This window comes from Pagrus pagrus, assembly GCF_965226575.1.
Source record: "Pagrus pagrus genome assembly, chromosome: 1".
NCBI classification, from domain to species: Eukaryota; Metazoa; Chordata; class Actinopteri; order Spariformes; family Sparidae; genus Pagrus; species Pagrus pagrus.
In genome coordinates this window covers 37,143,025-37,168,198 of record NC_140185.1, presented here as the reverse complement: position 1 = coordinate 37,168,198, position 25,174 = coordinate 37,143,025, and the positions used below count along the sequence as shown (strand labels likewise).

Sequence of the window (25,174 nt, the reverse complement as noted above, 5' to 3'; positions counted from 1 at the left end):
AGCCAATCAAGATCTTTCTCTGCTCATTTCTTCATTTCTTCACCAAAACTACAGACTGCTCCTTTAATGACGTCATCTTGTGCCCTCAGGAATCTGTGCCAGCTGCTGTTTTCTTTCTTTTCTCTTATTTTCTTTGGATGATTTTTCTCAAAGTTTGGTTAAAACTCAAAATACATTTGGATGAAAACTTGACTGCAGACACACTCGAACATTTACAACATGACACTTTCAGTAAATGAGGAAACAGAGTTCAGATCCACAGAGCTGCTCCTCGTCCTGGAATGAAGCAAAGGTCAATATTCGTTCCCTCTTCCTCCTCCTCCTCTCACACAGCCGCTCCACTCTGTCAGTGAATTTCCTTGTTCCCTCCCCTTCAGATCTACAGTTTGTGGATGAGTGTAACTGAGCTGACAGACCTCGTTCACTGCACAAACACACTCTTCAGATCAGAGCTCAAACCAGTTTCTGTTATCAGGAAGTGAAACTCAGACAGTCTGAGAGGTGAAATGGCGCAGAGAGCAGTTCAGCTGGACCGAGAGACTTTCTCTTGTCCGATCTGTTTGGATCTACTGAAAGATCCGGTGACTACTCCCTGTGGACACAGCTACTGCAAGAACTGTATTAAAGACCACTGGGACACAGAGGATGAGAGGAGGATCTACAGCTGCCCTCAGTGCAGGAAGAGCTTCACACCGAGGCCTGAGCTGCTGAAAAACACCATGTTAGCAGCTTTAGTGGAGGAGCTGAAGAAGACTGGACTCCAAGCTGCTCCTGCTGATCACTGCTATGCTGGACCTGAAGATGTGGCCTGTGATGTCTGCACTGGGAGGAAACTGAGAGCAGTAAAGTCCTGTCTGCAGTGTGTGGCCTCTTACTGTGAGCAACACCTGCAGCCTCATTATGAATCATCTGCTTTAAAGAAACACAAGCTGGTGGAGCCGTCCAAGAAGCTCCAGGAGAACATCTGCTCTCGTCATGATGAGGTGATGAAGATGTTCTGCCGTACTGATCAGCAGTGTATCTGTTATCTCTGCTCTGTGGACGAACATAAAGGCCACGACACAGTGTCAGCTGCAGCAGAGAGGACTGAGAGGCAGAGAGAGCTGGAGGGGAGTCGACAAAACATCCAGCAGAGAATCCAGGACAGAGAGGAAGATGTGAAGGTGCTTCAACAGGAGGTGGAGGCCATCAATCGCTCTGCTGATAAAGCAGCGGAGCACAGTGAGAAGATCTTCACCGAGCTGATCCGTCTCATGGAGAAAAGACGCTCTGATGTGAAGCAGCAGGTCAGATCCCAGCAGGAAACTGAAGTGAGTCGAGTCAAAGAGCTTCAGGAGAAGCTGGAGCAGGAGATCACTGAGCTGAAGAGGAAAGACGCTGAGCTGAAGAAGCTCTCACACACAGAGGATCACAACCAGTTTCTACACAACTACCCCTCACTGTCAGCACTCAGTGAGTCTACACACTCATCCAGCATCAATATCCGTCCTCTGAAGTACTTTGAGGATGTGACAGCAGCTGTGTCAGAGGTCAGAGACAAACTACAGGACGTCCTGAGACAGAAACAGACAAACGTCTCACTGACAGAGACTGAAGTGGATGTTTTACTGCCACAACCAGAGCCCAAGACCAGAGCTGACTTCTTAAGATATTCCAAACACAGCAAACAAATGGCTGTTATTATCTGAGAGGAACAGAAAAGTAACAAGAGTGAGTCAACCACAGTCTTATTCTAGTCATCCAGACAGGTTCACTCGGTGGTGTCAGGTCCTGAGTAGAGAGAGTCTGACTGGACGTTGTTACTGGGAGGTGAAGTGGAGAGGGGAAAGAATTTATGTAGCAGTCACATACAAGAATATTAGCAGAGCAGGGGACTCACATGAATGTTTATTTGGATACAATGACAAATCTTGGATGTTATATTGTTCCACAGACAGTTATTACTTTTATTACAACAGTGTCCACACTCTCGTCTCAGGTCCTCGGTCCTCCAGAGTTGGAGTGTACCTGGATCACAGTGCAGGTATCCTGTCCTTCTACAGCGTCTCTGACACCATGACTCTCCTCCATAGAGTCCAGACCACATTCACTCAGCCTCTCTATGCTGGAGTTTATTTATATGGTTGTGGCTCTGCTAAGATCTGTAGACTCAGATAGACTGAAGTCATTTCAGGGTCAGTGGGTTAAATTCTGTGTTTCATTTCTTCAGACTTGTTTTGTTTCCATCATTGTTGCTGAGAGCTGATTGTTGTGTCATCTCTTCGCCTGTCAATCAAACCTTGTGGGCGGTACTTTGACGTCTTCTTGTTGTTGTGTAAATGTTTGAGTGTGTTCAGGCGGCGCTCCTTCCTGTGTCTGTTCAGCCTCAGAGGCTGTCACTGCTCATGATGAGCTCAGTTCACATGATCATAATCAATCAGGAGATCAGTCCTTATTTGCTTGAACACAGCTGAGATTCTGCTCCGACAAACTGATGAAGTGAATCTGTTCATGAAATCACTGAACAAGAGTTGTTGAACAGACTTTACTGATGGGATGAATTTTTGATCACCACCAGCGCTGTGGAGCAATTCTATATCTTTTTTACTTTCAGGTTGTATTTTGTCTCACATGCGGACGAACACAGATGAAGCAGTACTTGTGAGTAGTCTGGTCTCAACTTCTGTGATTTTCCACTCATTGCCACAGTGGCCAAGGACTCTGGGTGGAGGGAGAAAGGAAATAACCTTGAAGAAAACTGTAGATACATGACTGTTTTATATTTTGTGGGTTTTCTATCTGAAGGTACTTCTCTGTACAGAAAATGATGTTTTCTCCAAAAACAAAATGAGTGAAAATTAAAGAATTACATATTTAAATTCAAGTCACGATGTGTTTTTTATGTTTCCACGGTCACCAGCCTGCCTTGAAAACACACTTAAGTATTCCAGTGATTGTAACTGCTGTCACATATTGATTTAGTGATTCAGGAGCAGCTTTCAGACACAGAAGAGCCGGAGGAAGAATCTGTTGCATTATCCATGCAGCTGACTGATACAAACACACATCAGTCAGGCCCGGTTCTGTTCGCCAAGGACACACGTGGAGCTGCTGCAGCTAAATGTCATTCTTTGAAGTTCAGAGTGATTTTATCTGGTATTCAGCGCACGGCGACCTCTCAGCGGCGTGATTTAGAGCCCGGGAATCAGCCGTGCCGCTGTGGCACAGTTCATATTAAAACTGCTCTTCCTCATGGACGATCCCCACACACTGCCCCCCCCCCCGACATCCTGCGATTATGTGCCTCTAATAAAATGTCCCTGTTGGAGGTTCGAGAGGGTGAGCTCGATATCTGCTGCTTCACGAAATGACCCCATTATGTATTTCCTGTCTCTGAACACTGACAGCAAAGTGTGACTCCTTCAGTGACGCCAGGTTTGTTTTAACACCAGCAACAGAAAATGCTCTGTTTGCTTTTGTGTTCATGCAGATGTATTAGAGGGCTCAGAGTAAAGGTAGTGTAGACGAACACACATCAGTCATCTCGCTCTTCTGCTGTCACACCGTCAGGTCGTGGAGCAGATTGTTGTTTTCTGTTGTCAGAATCAGAATCAGCTTTATTGTCCAAGTGTCCACAAACAAGGAATCTGACTGTTCAGGGGATACTGTAATAAACATTAAATCTGAAAGAAAATAAATAACTGAACAAATTAGGCCGGCCACACTGCTGAACTGCTGCTGAGGTCAACATTGAAATTTCTCCAATACTATGTCTGTTATTCACATTGTTATTTAGTTACATAAACTCTCAAAAACTTCTATTGACCGAGACCTGATCCCAGAATGTAGGGTGATGTTTCAGTGTAAAAACGTATTTTAATTTCCGACTATACTGATGATCAACACATCGCTGTCTAGTTTCAGCTTCTCAAACAACAACACAACAAACACAAACACTGAACTGAAACTCCACCTCCTCTGTGAAGTAATAAACATGTGATGGATGCTGACATTTATCTAATAACGCTCTGCTCTGATTGGATGTTGAGGTTATTCCCCTCCATGTCTCTGCTGCTCCTGTTCAGATATTCGCCTGCACTGAGCGTGTGCAGCATGATGACAAACAGTTCATCACTTTCTATATCTCATCATGCAGCACACACACACACACACACACGGCCACCTCATAAACGGTGAATGGAGGAGGAGTGTGAGAAAAGCCCCGAGCACATTAACCAGCAGCTGCAGCCGGCAGCATACATCTACATACAGAGCAGCGTGAGCGCAGGTAGAAAAAAAAAAAATGGGTCTATTTCCGGGAGCTAATGGGAGGCTGAGCCAGCCGCCCACCAGATATGAGCTGAGAACAACTTCCACTGAGATTACTATGCTAATGATCGGGTTACAAACCGCAGCAGGGTCGTGTTATTTGCATGAATGAACCAGTGTAATACACCGCTCTATTAGGCAAACACACAACGAGAGAGCGAGGAGGGATACAGAGTCAACACACCTGATAGAGTCTCAGTGTTTACAGACGCAGCAGACAGATTTATATCTTTGGATGGAGTTTGAATGCTTGAATAGACTTTTGAAAGCCTGAAGTAGTCGAACACAGAGAGGAGGAGCAAATAGTAATAATGTGTGTTTGCATATTCAGACACCTTCGCTCAAAAACTGAGGTTTGGAGATTGTTTCCTGAAATCCGTCTCAGGAGGAAATCAACTTTATAAAGTATGTGGCGGCTCAGGGAGGCTCAGAGCGTCGTTGGGCTGCAAATGTGTCCAAACTATAATTATACAGTGCAACACATCCTCATGCTAAACAACTGAATGGGTCGATTGTCAGCGTCACATATGGCCGTTCCAAAAACAACATGGCCGTACCAACGACCAGACACTCCGTTGGTTAGGGTTAGGCAAGGATTCTGGTTTGAGAGGCGCTGTTCAGGATCCACGGGTTCACAGGAACCGTTCATCTTAATGTGTGTTTCCAGTACAGGTAGCAACAAGTAGAATAATTAACTGACTTGGTGTGGAGGGTTTGTGTGTGTAACGTTGACGGATTAAATTGTTGAGTTTAACCATGTTTGAAACACTCTCAGACAGATCTTATTTGTCCCTTCTTGTAAATTTAGCATGTGTAGATCAGCTGCATGGACATTAAAACACACACCATCACACACACGTATTTCTTGATTATTATTATTAAAAATTATTATTCATTTCTGTCACACACTGCGTTTGTTTTTCACACAGCTGACGAACGATATTTTGGTGTTTTCGTGACACTGAATGAACGTAGAATCCGTCAGTAGTGTCTCTTTCAGCCTTTCCTCCCACTCGCTCTCTAAATGTGCAACAACTTATATTTTATATAAGCTGAAAAATCATCCATCCATCAGTGTTATGTTGTGTATTGTTGTATGGATTGTGTTCACACTAAAACGACCTTCAGAGGTGCTCAGGCAGATCTGATCACGTGTCCAGAGACAGATCACATCTGAACACCAGGTGTAACTGGGTTCTCCGTAGGCAGGATAATTAGTTTTAGTTGTGAGAAATAAGGTAAATACGAAGCCACACACATGTCAGCTCTGCTCCAGCAGCTCGGTGCTGTTTCTCAGGTTATTTACTGGTTGTTTCGTGTATTAAAGGAGTCGGACATGATGGTGCGTCTGCCCTCAGGTCAGGATGAGTTTCCACAGCAGGTATTTTACAGGCCGCTCCTGTTTTTATGCAGCAAATCTCTGTTCTCTTCATTTATTACCAGCCTGCACTGCAGAGAGGTCACATGTAGGCATGCTTTATTAACCCTGTTTCACCCAGCATGCATTTTATTGGGTTTGAGGCCATGCAGGCGAGTGTCATCCCTGCTAGGACACGTGTGACTCTGGTGCCAAAGTACATCGCCAGGCCCAGATGGCTCATTAGTCCGGAGCAGTGAGCCGCTGGCAACACTGTTAAAAAAAAAAAGATCCCCCACCTGAAATACAGCTCGGCAGTTCAGAGATGACAAACCTGACAAGAGACCAGCGTGATGAAAGAGTGTCAGAATAAATCAGAAATCTCACCCCCTCACCGCCACAGGAAAGACTCACTGCTCATCTCTCCGTCCTGAAGGTGCACCGAGGAAACAAAATCTTTAAGAGGAGCAGCTCACCCCTTACTTACTTCACCTTCGACGCCCTCAGCAGCTCAATCCTCCAACGAACTGGCAATATTTTTACTGCAGGAGTCAGGAAGAGCTGTCGTACCAGGTCCTGACGCTGTCACTGGAAGAGGCTGCGAACGCCACTTTTTTAAAAAAACTACCAGATAATTAACTGGTGGCCCCGACGAGAGACGCTTCTCGCCTCGTTTCACCTTCTCACGTCTGCTGGAAGCTGACTGGATGTCAGCAGGAGTCACTGAGGATCAGGGAGGGAAACCGCAAAGACTGAGAGGGCTTCAGTTTCTCACCGTCTCTCCTTTAAAGCGTAATTCTGGTTAATTAGCTGTTCGTTAAGTCCCTGTGTTGCTAATGATATGTCCTCCAAGGTTTCTACTCTAATTCTTGTTGAATTTTATGAACTAATACGTCCTGATTTCAGTCAGATGAAGACAAAAAACAGCCCAGTTATCAGGATAAGATGTTATTTAACTGTACATGTAAGTCGAGACAGCTGTGAAGCAAAAGACCACCGTTCCTTATTTTCCGGCCATGTTATTGGCGACAAAACCTGATATTTTTGATGAGCAGAGAAGGTGGCAGAGAGACGGCCGGCAGAAGTGCACTGGGTAAAGTTTTATTCTCGATCACGGCAACACAAGGAACAGGCAAACACCAGGAAACATCTGGGAAACACAAAGGCAGGCTCGACAGTAACCGGACAACAGACTGGACTACAAGGAAACAGGAAGGAGAACACTGGAAAAGGACAAAAGATGGCAAAAAACATAGAAAACACACAAACAATGAAGCTAACGTGACCACGACAGTGACACTTCTGGGTCATTTTCACGGCAGACATTTTGATGTGTCAAAGCAGGAGAAGCACAGCTGTGACCAAAACGTTAACATGGCTCTATCCCATTAAGTGACACAGTAAGCCATGCCAGCGAGGGAGCGTGCACGAAGCCAGAGCCCTGCAACCAGCTCACCTGAATGGAATGTGGCCGTTGTTATGTTAAAAATTCCACCTGTGCTGTTCCTGCTTTGACACGTCAAAATGTCTGCTGTGAAAATGGTTCATTTGGAGCCAAAAAACTTGTTTTTTTAACAAAACGTTAAAAAGATTTCCAGCCATGTAGAATCAGGTATTTTAAATCAAAACATCATGTTTTCTGACCCTAACCAGCGTCGTCTCGACATCAAATTGAAAATTGAACTTAAAGAAATGTAAAGTTTCAGGGGCGGCTTGTTAGCATGACATGCTAACAATTGCAGCTAACGTTGGGGCAGATAAACTCGTTGTTTAATCCATTCTTTACACGACGCTTTCATATTTTTCTTCGGGTTATTGTCATGATGAAGAAAGAAATTATTGACTTTACTTCAAGAAAAGGACGATCAAACGTTGAAGCCCACCCTCACGTCCTTTCTCTCTCTCTTAGCTGTCCTTAAAAATGCTTCACAGCCCTCAGCTCATGATTGATGACTCCCTTCAGATGGTCTTTACAGCGTCGCACAGCCTTTTGCCATTTCATCGATTAATGGATTGAATCCCCGGGGATCAAAGTAAATCACCCGATTACATCCAGGCTCCTCGGGGAGGCTCTCTCCGCTTCTCCTTCCTCTGGAGCAGCGAAGAAATGAAATACAAGTTGCACTCTGTTGATGCGCTACAGCGGAGGGGTTAAACGTTAAGCAATTATATTAACATTCATGCTTTTTGATTTTCACAAGAGGACGTTTTGCAGCTCCCCTGGGTCCTCAGCGCTGCACTGGGAGCTGTGTGAAGAGACCTGCAGCCCGAAGGAGACTTTCTCTAACGTGGGCATCAAACACAGAGCAGGCTCGTGTAGATCAGCAGTCTGACGGAGACTTTGAGCTCGACACACGTTAGAAATGTATGGTTAAATTTAAGTATGAATCATTTTCTGGCCTCCAAAACAGTCAGACAGACACACAGACCTCCAATACATGAAGCAGAAATGTTTTATATGTTGTAAATAATTGTAAAAAAGTAAAATACTCCAATTAGAAACCATAGAAATAGTTGCAAATGCTATAAAAATGTAAATGATGTAAATAAAATCAGTGATTAAACGCAGTATAATAAAAGTAATGTACTGATATATTTGGTCTTTATGCTTCGGACCAATAATAATTAAAAAACCCACATTAGGAACATTTAAATGGTAACATTTCATCCAGAGACGTGTGGCGCTGTGCGCAGTGAGATAATGGTGAGATATCCTTTTAGAATAATAGATGGGGAGCAGAAATTTTAATCTAAAAGTACTGCAGTCCTTTTCCATTTCTTTGCTGCTCTGTGGAGGCTTCATAATGAAGCAGCCGTGTGATCTCTCAACATAATTACTGAATTAGAGAGCAAGCAGAGACCAGCGAGCGCTGCTCCTAAAGTACCCTCAGAAAGCTTTTCCCCGGAGGCAGAGGACAGACGGCTCTCGCTGACGACTTCCCAACGTTAATTTGATTATTTAGTTTGTTAGGAAAACACTTTTATTCAATTAGAGACAAAGAACATTTGAATCTCTCAAAAACACTTTAAGACACGCTCGTCTTGACTTTGTCTTTGTTACTGAGCGCTGTGATGTTCTCAGACTTCACTTCACTAGAAATCATGACTTCCCCTGCAGCGCTGCCGGGCGCCTTTTTAAATCTGTGTAGCTCAGCCGGTGCCGCCGGGCTGCAACACCAGGTCCAGTTCACAGTGAAGAGTCTGCAGCCGTGTTGGAGGCTCTGGTGGTGCTCTGAGCTAAACGCTAACATCAGCATGCTAACATATTCAGGTTCAGGTTCCTTAATGTGCACGTGTAGCTTGATTTGACAAGACATCCATGTTGACACAAGCTTTACAGCACCACTAATGTTAGAGCAGATGATTATAGTGCTCCTGGCTCCACAAAGCCACAATACTTAATAATAATAATAATAATAATAATAATAAAGATTTAATTGACATTGCTTCTACAGCGTCTGTGCAAATGTTGCTACAACCAACACGTTCTCACTCACATCTCAAACACAGCAGCTTCAGAAGTGAGTAATATTACATGATGTGTGTATTATATTGTATAATTACTTGCTCTTAATTCAATATGTCTGGATTGAAGCTATTTCTATACCGCTTTAATGTTCAGCAGATATAATGTTTATCATCTTTCTGCTTATTAGCGTGTGAACATTTGCTAATTAGCAGGAAACAGAGTACAGCTGAGAGGCGGACGGCTGCGTCATCAGTTCTGCAGATATTTGGTCATAAAACAAAGTAGTGGACACGTTGACATAGTGACCTGATGATGGAGCAGATGAAACATTAGAGGATCACCAAAGTTATTATAACTCATCCTGACAAATCCATCCAATAGTTATCAAGAGATTTCACTTAAAGCCGTGAATGAGCCAATCACAGAGCCTCACTGCCAGCAGAGCCAAAAAAAACTCAACAGACACTAAATAAAAAAATAACAAACATTTTTGTTTTTGCTCTGATTATTAACATGTTGAAGTAAAACATTTAAGACTTTTTTCAGGCACACAAAATTCACATTTTGAGCAGGAATTTGTTGGTGAGCACTTTGCAAAGCTGATCCATCCACCTGACAGGTGAGGTACATCAGGATGCTGACTGAGCAGCATGATCAGTGAGCAGGTGTGACCTGGACGGGGACTTGAAGCATGCAGATGGTGTGCTGACTGTAGAAATGTGCATGTGTCACACCTGTCAGGTGGATGGACGGACTCACTGGCACATTCTCAGATTTGAGAGAAACAAAGTGCTGCTTTTATATTTTTGCTGATTTGCTAATTTCATTGTTTATTTAGTTTGTTTGTTTTTAGCTGCCAGACTCCGTTTCCCAGAAGCCCTAGAGCTTCACAGATGTAGGCTGTGTCAGGCAGCACTTATCTTTTCCCTGAAGTTTTTCCCAAATGTTCACAGTCGAGTCAGAAAAGTCGTCCTCACATTAGTTTCCTGTGCTGGTGGTAAGAAATCGCACCGTCAGCCCAAATTCAAGAACAGCCCGTGTCAGGAGGCCGAACGTGTAAAATAGCTTGTTTATGATTTATCAGCCCATTATTCCACCGACTGCAGCCATGTGGGAGACGTCATTATTCAAAACCCGTCAAACACATTCAGCGTGGAAAGCATAACCTTTACAGCTGCTGTTGATTAAAATCTGCTCTGGAGAACGGGACCTGGAGGAGCTGTCGACGGCCTTCATCCTTCATCTGTCAGAGTTTACAGGAGCTGCCGCCCAGCGCGTGCCGCAGAGGTTACTGCACATTCATGTTAAAGCTGCTTTAGGGTCGTTTTCTGAGAGAAGGTTCTGAAAGAGGAGAATGGACCCGACAGTGTGTTCTGCTTCAACTGACAGCACCAGCTCAGACGGACTCAGGTGATTTCACTTTAGCACCACCTGTTCACTTTCAGAGAAGCACGATCCGTCCACAACGACAGAGCTGTGGCTGAACGTTAACATGAAGCTGAAAGATATAATATGTAAGATGTGTTCGTTAAAGTGACAACTAGATTGTGTTGATATGGAGGTGAGTTGTGTTACATCATCCCAAATGTTTCCAAACAAGTTCACTCAACGCTGCGTTTCATCCAGTGGACTGTAACTTCAGAGAGTCAGAGAGGAAGGAAGTCTGAGGACGAGACGAAACATAACGAGAAGAAAACGTTAAAACGTCACATCAGTAATGTCGGTTGTTTAATGACTTCTTCACCACAGCAAAGCGAACAGCCAGCTTCCTTTTCCCGTACATGAGACGTAAGCTAGCGAGCAACATCAACCTCTGAGTGAAGTCCGCACTCAGCAGAGACTCTGGTTCTGGTTCTGGTTCTCTGTCTCCTCTCTGTAACGTTAAGTTCATGAAGTAAAGTCCGTTTCCCCTCCAGCTCCAGTCAGCAGTCGACAGTACAGAACCAGGAGGTCACCTCCGGATCACTGCTGCAGTCAGGCTGATCAACAGGAGTGAAGATAATCCCACAAGTTAAAAAGTAACTCTGAGCTCTCCTCCCGTCGGATCAGAAGTGTTTATTCCTCCGGACGGTCTGGATCTGCACCGACTCTCCTCCAGAGCTGGTTGAACATTTTTTTGTTTAGTTTTGAAATAACATAAACAGAAATCAGGACTGGAGGTCAGTGCAGATTGTTTTCCAAGTTTACAGTCAAGAGAAAATCATAACTTTACACAGAACAAGTGAACATCAGGTGGTAGAAATGTTTTGTGTCACTGCAGCAGCAACACAACACTCAGCCAGACTCACACCTCAAATTAAACTCTTCATACGTTATAATGGGATGTGTGAGTGGGTAGTGAAGCCTAATTTAATGCTGAGGAAAAAGGAGAATGATGAAAGATGAAATTCATATTTTCAGTTTATCTACATGAGCCTCGTTATAATTTCCAGCTCTAAATCTACAGAAACACACAGTGAGACAGCAGAGAGCCTCTCGTCCTCCCTCAGGTTATTGAATGACATTATGATTTTCCCTTTTCATCTCCATCAACACGACACTAAGTGTTGGAGGTTCTGCCGGACTCGATCCGTTTGGCTCCAGCCTTCTCTGCGCTGCAGGTTCTGCTCTAATGGGACGTCTGTGTGAATACCACAAAGGTCTCCGCCGTCGTCTGCAGCATACTAATGTTTCACTTTGACTTCTGGAGGCACAGCGAGTTATTCTTGTAAAAATCACCCTCCCACAAGGAGTAAGAAATGTTCCCCGTTCTGCATTTGCTGGAGAAAATGTAAATGGGTTAACATTATTCTTCCCAAATATCAATGTTTCTCATGCAACAGGACTCATTACGGATGCAAAACACGACGGCAGACTCATCTTTGTTTTTTTCTTTCTTCCATCAGCTAACAGGTACAGCAGAGCTCCTGCAGATCACTTTTAAAGGCTTCTCTGCAAGTTTTTATTAAGATAAAATATAATTCAACCCACCTGACACAACGCGGCTGTAATGAATGTGAAGGAGGAGAAAGAAAAAAACAACCAGTGAGAAAAATATAATTACAAACTCTGACAACACAAACTGAAACATCCTCCTCCAGAGCCAGCTGAGTTTACTGTGCATGAGGCAGAGCTACAGTGTCCTACATACAGCAACTCACCACAGTCCACCACACACACACACACACACACGCACACACACACACACACACACACACACACACACACACGCACGCACACACACACACACACACACACACACACACACACACACACACGCACACACACACACACACCAAGCTTGTTTGAATGCGGCTGTCACATGCACTCAGTGTAGTTGTCGCTGTGGCGTCTATTTCTGTCCTGTACCAGGTGTGGGAGAGCCGAGAACAATCTCCTCACTTTCATTACCCTTGAAATGGTTTACACACACACACGCACACACACACACACACACACACACACACACACACACACACACACACACACACACACTTGTGCATCCATGCATATGACCATACACTATGACCCAGGAACACATTAACGGCTTTATAAACTCATGTTGTTCATATTTTGTCACCATCAGTGTGTTCAGTTTCTGTGTTCATGGCGTCATCGTCTAATTACTTTGTGAACATGTGGATTTTTTCTTTCTTTCATCCTTTCCCTCACATTCCTTCTATATATTTCTTTGTTTTTATTGTTTTTTGTCTACTGATTGGTTGATTTCTATGTTTATTGTGTTGTGCTAACTTTTTATGATTTTATTTTTTTGTTATTTTTCTCTTTAAAGGAGCAGTCTGTAGAAGAAATGTTAATGAGCAGAGAAAGATCCTCATTGGCTGATTTTAAACAAACTAAATAAACCTGTGGCGTTTTGATTGGATATTTCAAGAAAAAGCCATATTATGAGGACATAGTGACATCATACGGTCATGTAACATGTGTAGGCTGCTCTTCAGTTGTCTTGCTAACTACGCTAACATTACCGAGCAGGTAATGGAGACGCCTGCGACCGTCAGAGTCTCGTCTTGCACATCATGGCGGAGGAACGTGTTGTTTGCTAAAATAAAACTGAATTATTTTGCAGCTGCAGCAGCCCGACTTCGATCAAACAGGAGGTTGTTTTTTTAGTTTTGGACCAAAAAGCTCACTGCAGATACGACGCTGGAATAAATAAATCAATAAAAAACAGGACAGGCGTCGACAAACCTGCTTTTAATACCTCTATTATATTTGGGGGGCTTTTGGTGTATTTCTTAAAGCAACTTTAAAGTGAGTTTGATTTTGTGGGTGAGAGACGGGGAGGTGGGTGAGGAGGGCGTCGTTCTCTGCCAACATAAAGACAGAAGAGAGTTTTCCAGCAGGGATTTCTGGAGCGAAGACGAGCGTGAACCTGACAGCCTGAGCCGAGCACAAACAACAGCAGCCCCCCGCTGAAGCACAGAGCAGAATCTTTGATTTCCGTTCCTCCTCCGGTTTGTTTCCTGGTCATGTACTGTTCAAAAATAGACTCGCGTGGCATGTTCTCGGCCTCTTAATATTTAATCACTCCACTTAGTGAGACGAGCATCTATTATTCACAAAGAGGTGGTCGCAATTAAAATCCCTGCCAATCAGCGGAGCCCCGAGGGACGCCGGCGTCACCGGGAATCTGCCGGCAGACTGCAGAGAAGAGGAGGAGAGGATCCGCGAGGACCGCAGACATTAACTCATCTGGTGGCTGAGGAGAGAGATTTGTTCAGAGATATGATGTCTGTGTGTGAGAAGCATATGCAAGCAGAATAAAGCAGCAGCAGGAAGGTTGTCCCGCAGGATCACGCTTTAAACGAACCGCTGAAACGTCCTTCAGCAGGACGCTGAGTCCAGCACAGATCTGTCCCAGTCATTTATCACCTTCTGTATTATTATTACTTATTCCTCGGGGCCGTAGAGCTCCACTGTTAGGAACTGTTATTAACTATGCATCATTTCTAAAGTGGCTGGAAACTGGATTTTACTTATAGTCCAAACAATCCTGCTGCAACAGACCAACACCGACACCAAACAGAACTCTGTGGGGCAACACGACATATAGTGGGACACCTTCAGGTGAGCTGTGACGCTGTTTTACGGTTCAAAGTGTGTTTCATCGCGTTGTCGCTCTGTGAACGCGTCCTCAAACCTAAAGTTCTGAATGGGTTGATAACTGATTCCTCCCACAACGACACATATGACAGGTGGACAGTGAATCTTCATCGTCACATCGGTAACGTCGTGAAACAGTCGCAGTTTGTTTGTTTGGGCACCAGAAGGACCAGAGCAGTGTGGGTTAGAATGAGTTGCAACAATAAACAACTCTTCATTCATGCTGTCACAGTTAAATGGCTTCAGATTGGTTCCTTATAAACCTCTCTTTCACTGTGCTATGCAGTCTGACACCAGGCCAGGGGGAGTAGCTTATTTCTTACGTCTCTGACCCAGTTAACCACCCGTCCTCCCCCCGACGTGGACTTTGTCACTCTTTATACTACGTCACCTGACCCTCAGGTGAAACAGGTTGTACTATTACTTGCACAGACGACCGGCTGTTTTTCAGGGCAGTCTGATAAATGTCCTCGAGTGACGTCACTTGAGTCATCGACAGTTGAAGACGATGAAGGTTTTGACAAGAACGAAGTGGCTCCTTTTAGATTATTTTTGTTTTAAACTGTCCATCAGGACTCCGACAGTCAGGAATGAGATGCTCAACCAGCTTCACACCGTCAGCCTGTGCTGTTTACAGGCTGCTGCTCTCACCTACAGTAATCTCATCATGGCATCGAGGTACAACAGTGGAAAATAGGCGGATAGTTTCCTTTAACGTCTGTCCGGCACATCAAAAACCTTTTTCAGCATTTTAGATTTGGTCTGCTTCATCCTCCTCCTGCCTCTCTGCCTCCTCCAGAGGGAGGAGAAAGATGGAGATGGGAAAATCTGCCCACTCAACCCCTCTGGGAGAGCAGAGTACTGCGCAGAGCCAGATGAAGTGATAGAAGAGCAAATAGAGAAAAAGAGAGAAGAGACAGCAGAACAGAAATTGGAAGGGACAGAAGAAGAGAGGAAAGTGCAGCGTCCTGCTGTTTGTCCGGGACGACTTTCATCAGCTGACTGCAGGATATTCAAGCGGTGACGTCATCACAACCTGCAGCCATGAACGCAAACATCAGGTCATATTGTGATGACAGCATCACACACACCGATCTGTGTTACACCGCTCAGCGTGCTTCATGGAGCGGAAACACCTTTTGTAGGAAAACAACTAATATTACACGAGTCATCAGCGAGCTGACTGCTGAGAGAAATGCTAAACATCATTCAGTTTCTGGACATCTGGAGCCGGCTGCACCAGATGTTCTCGTGTTGTAGCTCAGCCTCTTCATCACGTCATTAAAGCTCCTGTTTGTCAGGTGGTTGATTTTTTATTTTTTGACGCTGACCCGACTACAATCCCAACAAGTGAGTATTTGAATATTCAACTCCTTTAAAAATTGGACCTTTAAATCAAAAGTAGAAGATTAGATGTAAAAAAAAAAAAAAAAATTAAATGTATTGATTCTGATTCTTTAAAAGAGAATCTGTCACTAACATGGATTTTGTTGGGAAAAGCATATAACACACAAATAGACCAGATAATTACACTTCAGAAGAGTTATTAATAAATAAAGCTTGTTACTGTGAATTATTTCAATTGCAGACAATTATCTGTCTGTTATTTTTTTAAAGGCACCTTAAAATTTCTAGATATTGTTTTAAAAAACACCAAAAATACTCGAGTTATAAACAAAAGACTTCTTGTTTTTATTTAAAAATTTGAAATTAAGAGAAGGAAATTATAAGTTCAGAGGGTTGTTTGCCTTCGAAACCTGCAAAATGAGAACCGATGTGAAATACAGATGTTGAATGATGAAGGATTTCAGTTCATATATTTTCTTTGACGTCGATGTTCTGAGTTTTTCATTAATAAGCTTTTTGTTTGCACAGCAGAGGTCTTACTTCAGCTGGGATGGGAGTGAAAACAGAAATGTATTTGTTTCTTCTGTATTTCCTATTTTATTGTTTAATTCTGTCATAATTTAAAATGCTTAAATATTTGTTTATACATTCTCAGTGTGAACACTGGAGGAGCTCAGCTGTGTTTCACTGTGCCGTCTCACATAATAACAATAAAGCTTCAAACATTTCCGACGCCTCCTTTTTATTCTCATGACCAGTTTAAGAAGTTACAGAGAATATATGTAATTCATCTTTTTCATGTTTACAAACATAAGTTTGAATAATAAAAGTCATTTCTACAGAGTCATTGAGTCTCTGTGCACCTCAGACTCACATCCTGTCTTTAATTGGGTGAAAGCGCTGCTGTTTGATGTGTAACAGCACACGACTTATTCAAACAGCTGGTTCAAACCATTTTGCTGTCTAATAGTGCTGTAAAAAGAGCTCATGTACTAAATGAGATGTACTAAATAGATGCAGCGTTTCTGGAGTCTGGGCGCTGATCCACACAACAATAGAGCAGAGCAGCATCGTGACAGCAGGGAGCCGAACAGGCGTCACATTCACAGCCAAAACAATCAGATCAACATTCAGACTGCTGAGAGGAACCTGAACACACCGCGTCCCGCTGAGCTTTCATCTGAACTGTACAGATCTGTTTCAGCCCGCAGCTCCAAACCGAGACGACTTTTCACTTCATTAGAGGCTCACATCAGTCAGAAACTCTGAGCTGAAGGACATTTTTGGAAACAGTCCTGATCCCAGAGTGAGTCAGTGTGTGACCTCAGTGATCTCTGAGTTACACACAGCGTTCACAACCTGAAGGTAAATATCAGGACTTAGGACTTAAACTTACACCAGTGGCTTTTTTCATGATGAGACGAGACGTTGACGAGCTAAAAATGATCTTTGATAGAAAACTTTTAAGATGCTACGATGAAATATATGTTTCATTTTTTCAGACAGGACCTAAATGTTAGTGTCGGGCTATCATACGTTTAACAAATGCACAATATTTTCCAAAGAATGTGGAAATACTTACCTTACTTTACCAAGCTAGAGAAACTGGAAGTAAGTTTGCATTGTTGCGCTTCCAGTTCCCTCGACTTAAAGTCAATGGGTCTTTGGTTAGATGCCTGAAATAGAGCAGTGTAGTGATGACGTGTTTTTGTTGGCTAACCGAAGTTAGCATCACTCTGGTTCCCTCTGTGTTTCTGATCCGTCCAGGTTCTGTTCAGCAGATCATCTCCACAGATGAACTCCACTCTGTGATGTTTGAAGTGTAAATTAAATGTGTAGCAGTAAAAAGCTAATGCTAGGCTACAAACAGACGACATCACGGTCACATGACTTAAACGTCTCCACCACTGAGCGTCTTACTGCACAATTACTATCCAGGTTTTCTATAAACTGATCAATGTACAAGTTGTAAAGTCAGAGTGAGAACAGTGTGTAACTAAAGTGGGCCTGTAAAGACGGACTAGTGAGGAGACGAGTCTCCGTGTTCGCTGTGAGGACGTTTAATGTCCCCGACAACCTCTGTAGTCTCATTCAGACACTCGTTAGCAACCGCAGCAACTGTTTTCAACAATGAAGAGCTTTATAATTAAACTGTGGGACATTTAATGATGAGTTTATATGTTCAGCCTGTAACACACCTTATTTCACACATTTAACTGAAAACACATTCAACGACCTCAGACATTGAGATGAGGGGACAGGAAGTGCTAACATGCTAACATGCTAACTGATGTCTGTGTTTTTGGACTACAGACTGCACCTCTCTATGAGGTCTGTGGTTAACGCAAGATACATAAAATGCATCAGTAAATACTCCACGTTTGAATTAAATAGTGTTTACGTGCCTTATAAAAGGAGCTGCTAACATGAAGCTAGTAGGAGGCTGATCGTGGTGGTGACACCGAGGTCACATGATGACGATGTAGCTGGTTTATAGCATAGCTTCAGCTTCAGCTTCTGACTTCTGACGTCTAGGCTTCAAAAGTCATAAAAGCCGTGTTCATCTGTGACGATTATCTCGTGCCATCAACTTGTGCGCCACCGTTTATTTTCTGCAAGGATCCAAAATCCAACTGAAAAAATCTCATAAGCTTTTCGTCGATGGAGGCAGAGCGGTGCTAATTTTCAGGGTAAGCCCTGAAAAATACATCATCCCTACACTCTGTTATTATAACCTGCTGTCACCTGCTCATGTACAGATTACAGCTCCACACTGACCCCACAGAGCTGCTGCTGCCATCTGCTGGTGGAAACTCACACACTGCTGCTTTAAGTGAGAGCCGGTGAGTTTGGTTTTTCAGTGAGAGGTCCAAGAATCAAACCAATCGATGCATCGCTGAAGGAAGAAATGATCTTTGACATTTCTGTGAAAGTGTAAAATAACTGAAGCATCATTATAAATCACTACTAACGCTGCAGCATTGTGTCTTCAGTCTGTCTGTAGGAAGCAGATGACTCACAGACTGGGCGATAACCCCTAAATCCCTCTGTAGTTTAATCTGCGGGAAAAGATTTAGAAAGATTAAGGGTGAAATTGTTTCCTATAAACAGTTTCTCTTGACAGTAACGTGGGGATTACAGTCGTCCTGTCTCCACATTAAATCCTCTTATGACACCCGCCTGTAAAAAGAAAACATTCTCTCCTATTGGACGACCAGCAGTCCTGACAACAAGCTTTTTCTCTCAGGTGGCGTCCTGCACAGACCAAACTGACTGAATGAAAGATGGCAGTGAAGCGTGGCACCATCACCTCCGTCTGTCTCCACCCGGGGATTTTGAGGAAAAACACTCACAGTGTGTTTCTCAGACGCAGCGTGAAGCCGACCTTCGTCCTCCCACATGAAACCCCAGAGACACACGAGACAGTTTATGTCTGCGTGTCAGTCGTCCCTCGTCTCTGCGTGGACCTTATGGACGGACTCAAACATCCCGTCTCCTTGTTTTTGTTTTTTGTGCTGCATCGCTCTCCACTTCTTCTTCTGTAATTGACCAAAATGTGCCAGCCGCTGTCCGCTGCTGCAGGGAGATAGGCCTTTATTGTTTTCTTCTGAGGGATAAATCTGTCTCCTGCTCCTCGCTTTAACCACTTTAGAAGCTCTGATGTCTTCTTTATCTTCAGTAATAAAGTCAGAGAGGCCTGAGTGAGGAGGTCCACACAGAGCGGCTGAACAAGCACATTCTGTGAAAAAGGCACAATTACTGGCTTTATGTTGGTGTAAATTATCCACTCTTTAACGCAGCTGTTATACATTTCACTGCTGTAGTGCAACCAGCCTGCCCTCATCACACAAATGACCAGATCGACTGTGAAAGCAGCTTATTACAGCCCATGTTTATGTTCCTTGTTATGTGGCGACCTCTAGTGGTTGTAGCAATTATTATGGCAGCAAAGGAGGAAGTCAGATTAAGTAGTAGAAATAGTGACAAAACCCACATAGTGAAACGTACATGACATGGGTACGTTCACAACTGAAGTTACATAACTAACATGGTTATTTTAAGCCAAACCACGATGTTTTCCAAATCTAACAAAAGTGCGACCGTACAGCGAAGGTCTGGTGTGACTGATAAATATATCTGACAGCCTGTTCAGTCGTTAGGCAGCAGGATGTGTTGAGTGCAACATATTGTGTATTTGTGTTTGCTAGTTAAATCTCACATTTTTTTACGACACATTTGTATTCATATCATAATGAGCCAAGAGTTGTGTTGGAAGTTTCTGCTAATAATTGAAAAATATTTCAGTGCTGCAGGATGAACAATAATGTTCGTATTGTGCAATAATGTTTCCCCGTACGATGTTTGATCAGTAATGTAAAAATGGCCGTAATGTACAATCATTTCACCATTTTGTGACGTTTATATTGTTATTTTTCGTCAACGCTGTCTCATTTTAATTCTCACTTCTTCTGACAGAAGCAGGTAAGCAAAATATTGATCCAAGGTTTCACATGACCTCACGTGGTCAGGCTATGATGTTATCTACGGTCTGTGATGAGGAGCAGTGCTGCCTGAAACAAAACTACTTTGGTGCATTAAATAAGTCAATGTTGGAGCCGTGCAGAGTCAGAGCCGTCTTTATGTTTCATGTTTCGCTCACTGTTGTTGGTTCGTGTTTGACCTTTGATACAATACCTTGAAAAATATCCACACAGGGAAAACTGATAAAACATGAAGGCCGTTACATTCCAGATGTTCATCAAAAGGTAAATATAACACGATGTGTGTACTCTGTGTTAAGCAATGAAACCATTTCAAATATACAGGATATATGTGACAACACTAGTCTGCCGAGCTGAGAGGTTGTTTCACGTTTCGTCCTTAGTGGACTCGAGATGTAGAAGAAGAAGAAGTGACATACAAATACAGATAAGAGAGAAAAACACAAACAAACTGAAGTAACGGGGAGTAAAGTGGTGAATGTGTGCCTGAAGACACGAGACAACAAAGAGTCTCGACGTCGTCGTCGTCCTGCTGACTCACTGTTCTGATGCTGCTTCACTGACTCTGACTTCTGGGTGACACGCAGCACTGCTGTGCAGCCTCGGGCCACTGACAACGCACTTTTGTAGTTTTGTGTCTTTTAGCAATCAGCTGGCTGCAGACAAACAGAGCAGCAGCTGTGACACACACACACACACATACACACACACACACTGAGCCCCCCCTGCAGAAACAAACTCTCTGTTAGCATCTAGATGTCGACCATAAAGATAAGAGAGTTTTTATGATCCTGCAGCACACGCCGACTGTAATATTTCTCTGAGCGCGCGGCTGCATCGTGTCGATGACCTTGCCGGTTGCTGATTTCTGGCTCTCTGAACTCACTTTCTGTCCTGGACTTTGTTTTGGAACAGAACCTCGGTGCCCTGTGGTGTTCAAATGCTAAACACAGCCTCCAGCAAACACGTTTCTGCTCCAAATGATAAAAAGCATCATTTTTCAGCCCGGAGAGCAAATGCCAAAGCGTCCCCGGTGTTTAGCCCGACGACAGGTTTGTTTTAGGCCGACATGAACGAAACCAGCTGGGAGCAGCAACAAAGAGGAGGGGTCTTCAGTCTGTGGCAGAATAATCACTTTAATCATTATAGACTCTGTGGGGATAACAATCCTTTTATTACTTCTGAACATGAGGCTTAAAAAGACAAAATGCCACCAAAGAAAATGTCAACATAACCCAATGAAGAGGTTCTGACACGAGAAATAACTGCAGAGCAACTTCACTATTTTTACTATCGTCAGGATATCAGGAGACAAAACTGAAATGGTGGCTGCAACATCAACAACAAGCAGCCCGACCTCCACCGGTCCACACACAGTACTCACCTGCCCCTGAGTCAGACCCTGTGCTGCTGACACCTCCGATATGAACCTGGGGATGCTGAGATATTTCCTGGTGTTGCAGCAGAAGAATGCAGCTCTGCACTCGGATCTGTCTGTTGTTTTTAAAGAAAAACTCTGAATTATTGAGAATGACTGTAAAAATATTTCCATTTTTAAACAACAGTGGCAGATCACAGAGCTCATCCTGTTGCTGTCACTTATTAACAAGCCGTCTTCGTCTTTGTTGTCCTCCCGGCTGGCGCCGCGTCCTGTCTCATATCCATTTGAAGCTGCCGTTAAGAGAGTTTTGGTCCTAAAAATCAACTTAATGAATCTGAAAGCTCTGTGGTATTTTAGCTTTCAGCCTCACAACAGAGCAGAGGACGGAAATAGAAAGACTTTGTTGTCGGCGCGTCGACGTGTCTCGCTTTGTTTGTTCGGTTTTAGAGTGATTTCAGTGGTTTGCATCAGAGGTTTGGTTTCTGAAAAGATCCTTTTTAAATCATCTCTGGTGTCACACACACACACACACACACACACGCTGCTCTGCATCCCCAATATCCACCTGTCAATCAGACAACATGTGAGTATTTATGTTGTTGTCATAACAGTTTGTATATCTGCGATCTTGAGTCATCCAGTTTCCCTGTTCAATGATGAACGATGACAGACTATCGCCTCCTGGTGGTACGGAGAGTTATTCTCTCTCATGCAGGGTCAGAAGGTTTGAGTCTTTGTGGTGCGTTCAAGTGCAGCTTTTTGGCCGAGACACAGGCGACGTGATCTCTGCTGGTTCTTTGATGTCGGTTTCGTGTGCCTGATAAAATAAGATACTCCATGTGTGCCGTCTGTGTTCCTGCTCTCTAGTTTATCCTGAGTTTTTGTATTTTTCTTTAGTTTCTTGGATTCTCATTTGCCTTTTTGATCTGTAGAGTAACAGAGCGGCAGCAGTAATACAGTCTCACAGATGGCTGCAGCCACGGACAGAGATTAAGCAAATTTAGCTGATTTCAGAAACTATCAGGTGTGTAAATGTGCATGAAGCTGCAGCGTCCAATCACACACAGACAGCTGATGAAGAGCTGCGTTGGTCCAGTCAGACACTTCTGTGTCTCCTCAGAGCAGAAACAAGGGGACCGGAGCGTCATCATGGTGGCAGATCCGGAGCCAAGCGAGCAAAGATTAAATAAGGGAAGTGGAATGTAAATATTCAGGAAAACTTCCCTCCACGTCTCCTTCAGCCTCGGAGAACACCACACCATCGTTTACTGGAGGAAAAGAGATATTTAAAAGATGATTCAGAGTATTTCTGCTCTGCGTTGCCTGATTACAGTCTAACATGAGTTCAGTTATATTTGGCTCCTGTGAATTCTCCTTCCAGTCGCTCCTTGAATCACTTTCAAAGCATGAAGAAAAATATTTGGAAAAGGAACAAGGTTGTGATTTTTTTTTAGATGGCTCCATAAATTTAGACCGAAAAACCAAAACGAATCTGACTGCGCTGCATTTATGTGGAGGCAACCTGCAATCAGCCACACACACACACACACACACACACACACACACACACACGGTCGGCTGCCGTTCATAAGTCACAGTGTAATTCTGGCCTCCTGGCTGCTGCTGTAGATGAATGTTTCTACCCGGAGAGTAAACAAGATTGTGAATCTGTGTTAATATTATCCAGCTGGGTGAAACTGAAACCAATCATCCCTTTTTTTCTTTTCTCTTCCACACCAATCCTGTCTCATCACACTGTGAAGGGAAACGGTGCTGCTGCTGCTGCTAAATGGATGTTTTAAGAGGAATGGAAGAAATTTTAAAACACGACTGCATGATTGTGTAGTCACGACGGCAGCTCTGTGAGGCTCCTCGCAAAGAGTCGGAAAAACATATTTAGAAAAACAAATGTGGACACGTCAAACTGAGGCTGGATTTATTCTTTTATTGTTCATATTTTCAAACAATCAGTTTCCTCTTAACAACCTGTGCCACACGCCACCGGCCGCTGCAGTTTATTCTACCAACACACAGGTTGTAGCTTGTCATATTTATAGAAAATCTCAATATTTGACATCAATTAATAAATTAAATGCAGTATCGGTGGCTGGTGCAGGCCTCGAACAAGCCCATCAAAACATCTAATTCAACACGTATGAAACGATTGGACAGGTGACCTCCTTGTCTACCTACACACCTGCCAACCTGCCTGCAGTCAGCAATCATTGTGCACGGCGGGACTCTTCCACAAAGCTCTGTGGATGCGTTGCTAAAGCTATTAGCAAGCAAGTCGCACAAGAAATGGCAGAGAAAGTGCAGCCAACATTTCCCAATGCTAACATACGTTCATCATGATAACGTTAGATGTTTTCTGACATGCGAGGGAGACATGAGATGGCCTGGTTGGGATGTGAATTGCGGTAACAGTACACAACCTCTGAGATGTTCAGCCGCTAACTCAGTAGCACAAAGCACACAACCCCTGAGCTGAAGAACAGCAACAGCCTCCTTTAGCAGCTAACGTTAGCACAAAGCACACACCCACAGCTGTAAGGAGAAAGTGTCATGTCGGGGGCTCTTTTTGGACCGAGGTGATCGGATTGTATTTTTGGGGTCCAGGCATCATCAACATATCTGCATGGGTTGCTATGGTAACAATGTAGGTGTCGGTAACTACGTACACTGGTGACGCGGCTTTCCAGCAACGAAGAATGATCTCGCTCTACAAAACAGTCGCTTGTCAAGGACGATCTGAGTGTTCGAACTGAGATGCGTGTGTAGAAATATGATTTGAATCAAATTTCAAACAACCTCCAAATGTAGTTTGGATCTGATTTGCAAAAATCACATTTCATGTGTTTTTTTTCTGTCCAGATTTCTTAAAATAGATATGAATATAATCTGTATCAGATTTGGGCTGGTGGTCTGAGCTTCACTTTGGACATCAGGAGTGTGAGTGGTCCGGATAAGAATATCAGGGTAAGCCAATCAGAGGCAGAGCTGGGCGGGTGATGCCAAGAGGAGCCGGGGGATCCATAATAACACCTGGTTACCACTTTATTACTTTCTCTGACTCGACAGTAACTGACTTCACTCTCAGGTCTTATCGGTTAAACTCAGAGGAATAATTCCCTTTGTGATTAAAATACTTACAGACATCACTGCTTCTGTTCTCACTCGACGCAGGTCGAAGAGGAAAATGGCTGACGGGGCACAAACTCAGTCAATCGTTCTGATCAAACAATTAGTGAAAACATTTAACTGTGAGCAGCAGGCCGTCCTCGGCATCGACCCGCATTGATTTTTACTAATGTGGTTTCTGTAAGGCCGGTGGTGACAGAGCCACTTCCAAGGTCTCAGTGCTCATCATGGATGCTTTCATTGATTGTGGTAAACAACAGACTAAAGGTAGATAATTGAGCAATGAGCCAGGTGAGGCTTTACTGCTCTGTGGTGAAATGAGACGTGAAAGCACCTCGAGCTGTTAGGAAATAGACGGAGCAGTTTGTGTTGTTGCTTAGAATAACTGTGATAATCGTTCACAGAGTTTCAACTGAAGACATTTTTAATCAGCCAATCAGTGAGTCGACTCATTAGAAAACAATCCAACAAATGTCATTTACAAACCAAACCAGCGATGACATCAGAGCCCGATATATCTTCTTCCTCTGTGCCACAGAGCTGCTCAGTGGCCTGATCACATC

General features: G+C 43.6%; 1 pseudogene across 1 annotated transcript; it reads left to right on the top strand.

The window, feature by feature from the left end:
- The first annotated feature begins 506 nt into the window (after positions 1-506).
- Positions 507-2,815, top strand: LOC311261697 (tripartite motif-containing protein 16-like; annotated as a pseudogene). The gene has a single exon. The product of its transcript is annotated as a tripartite motif-containing protein 16-like (transcript).
- The last annotated feature ends 22,359 nt before the right edge of the window (positions 2,816-25,174 follow it).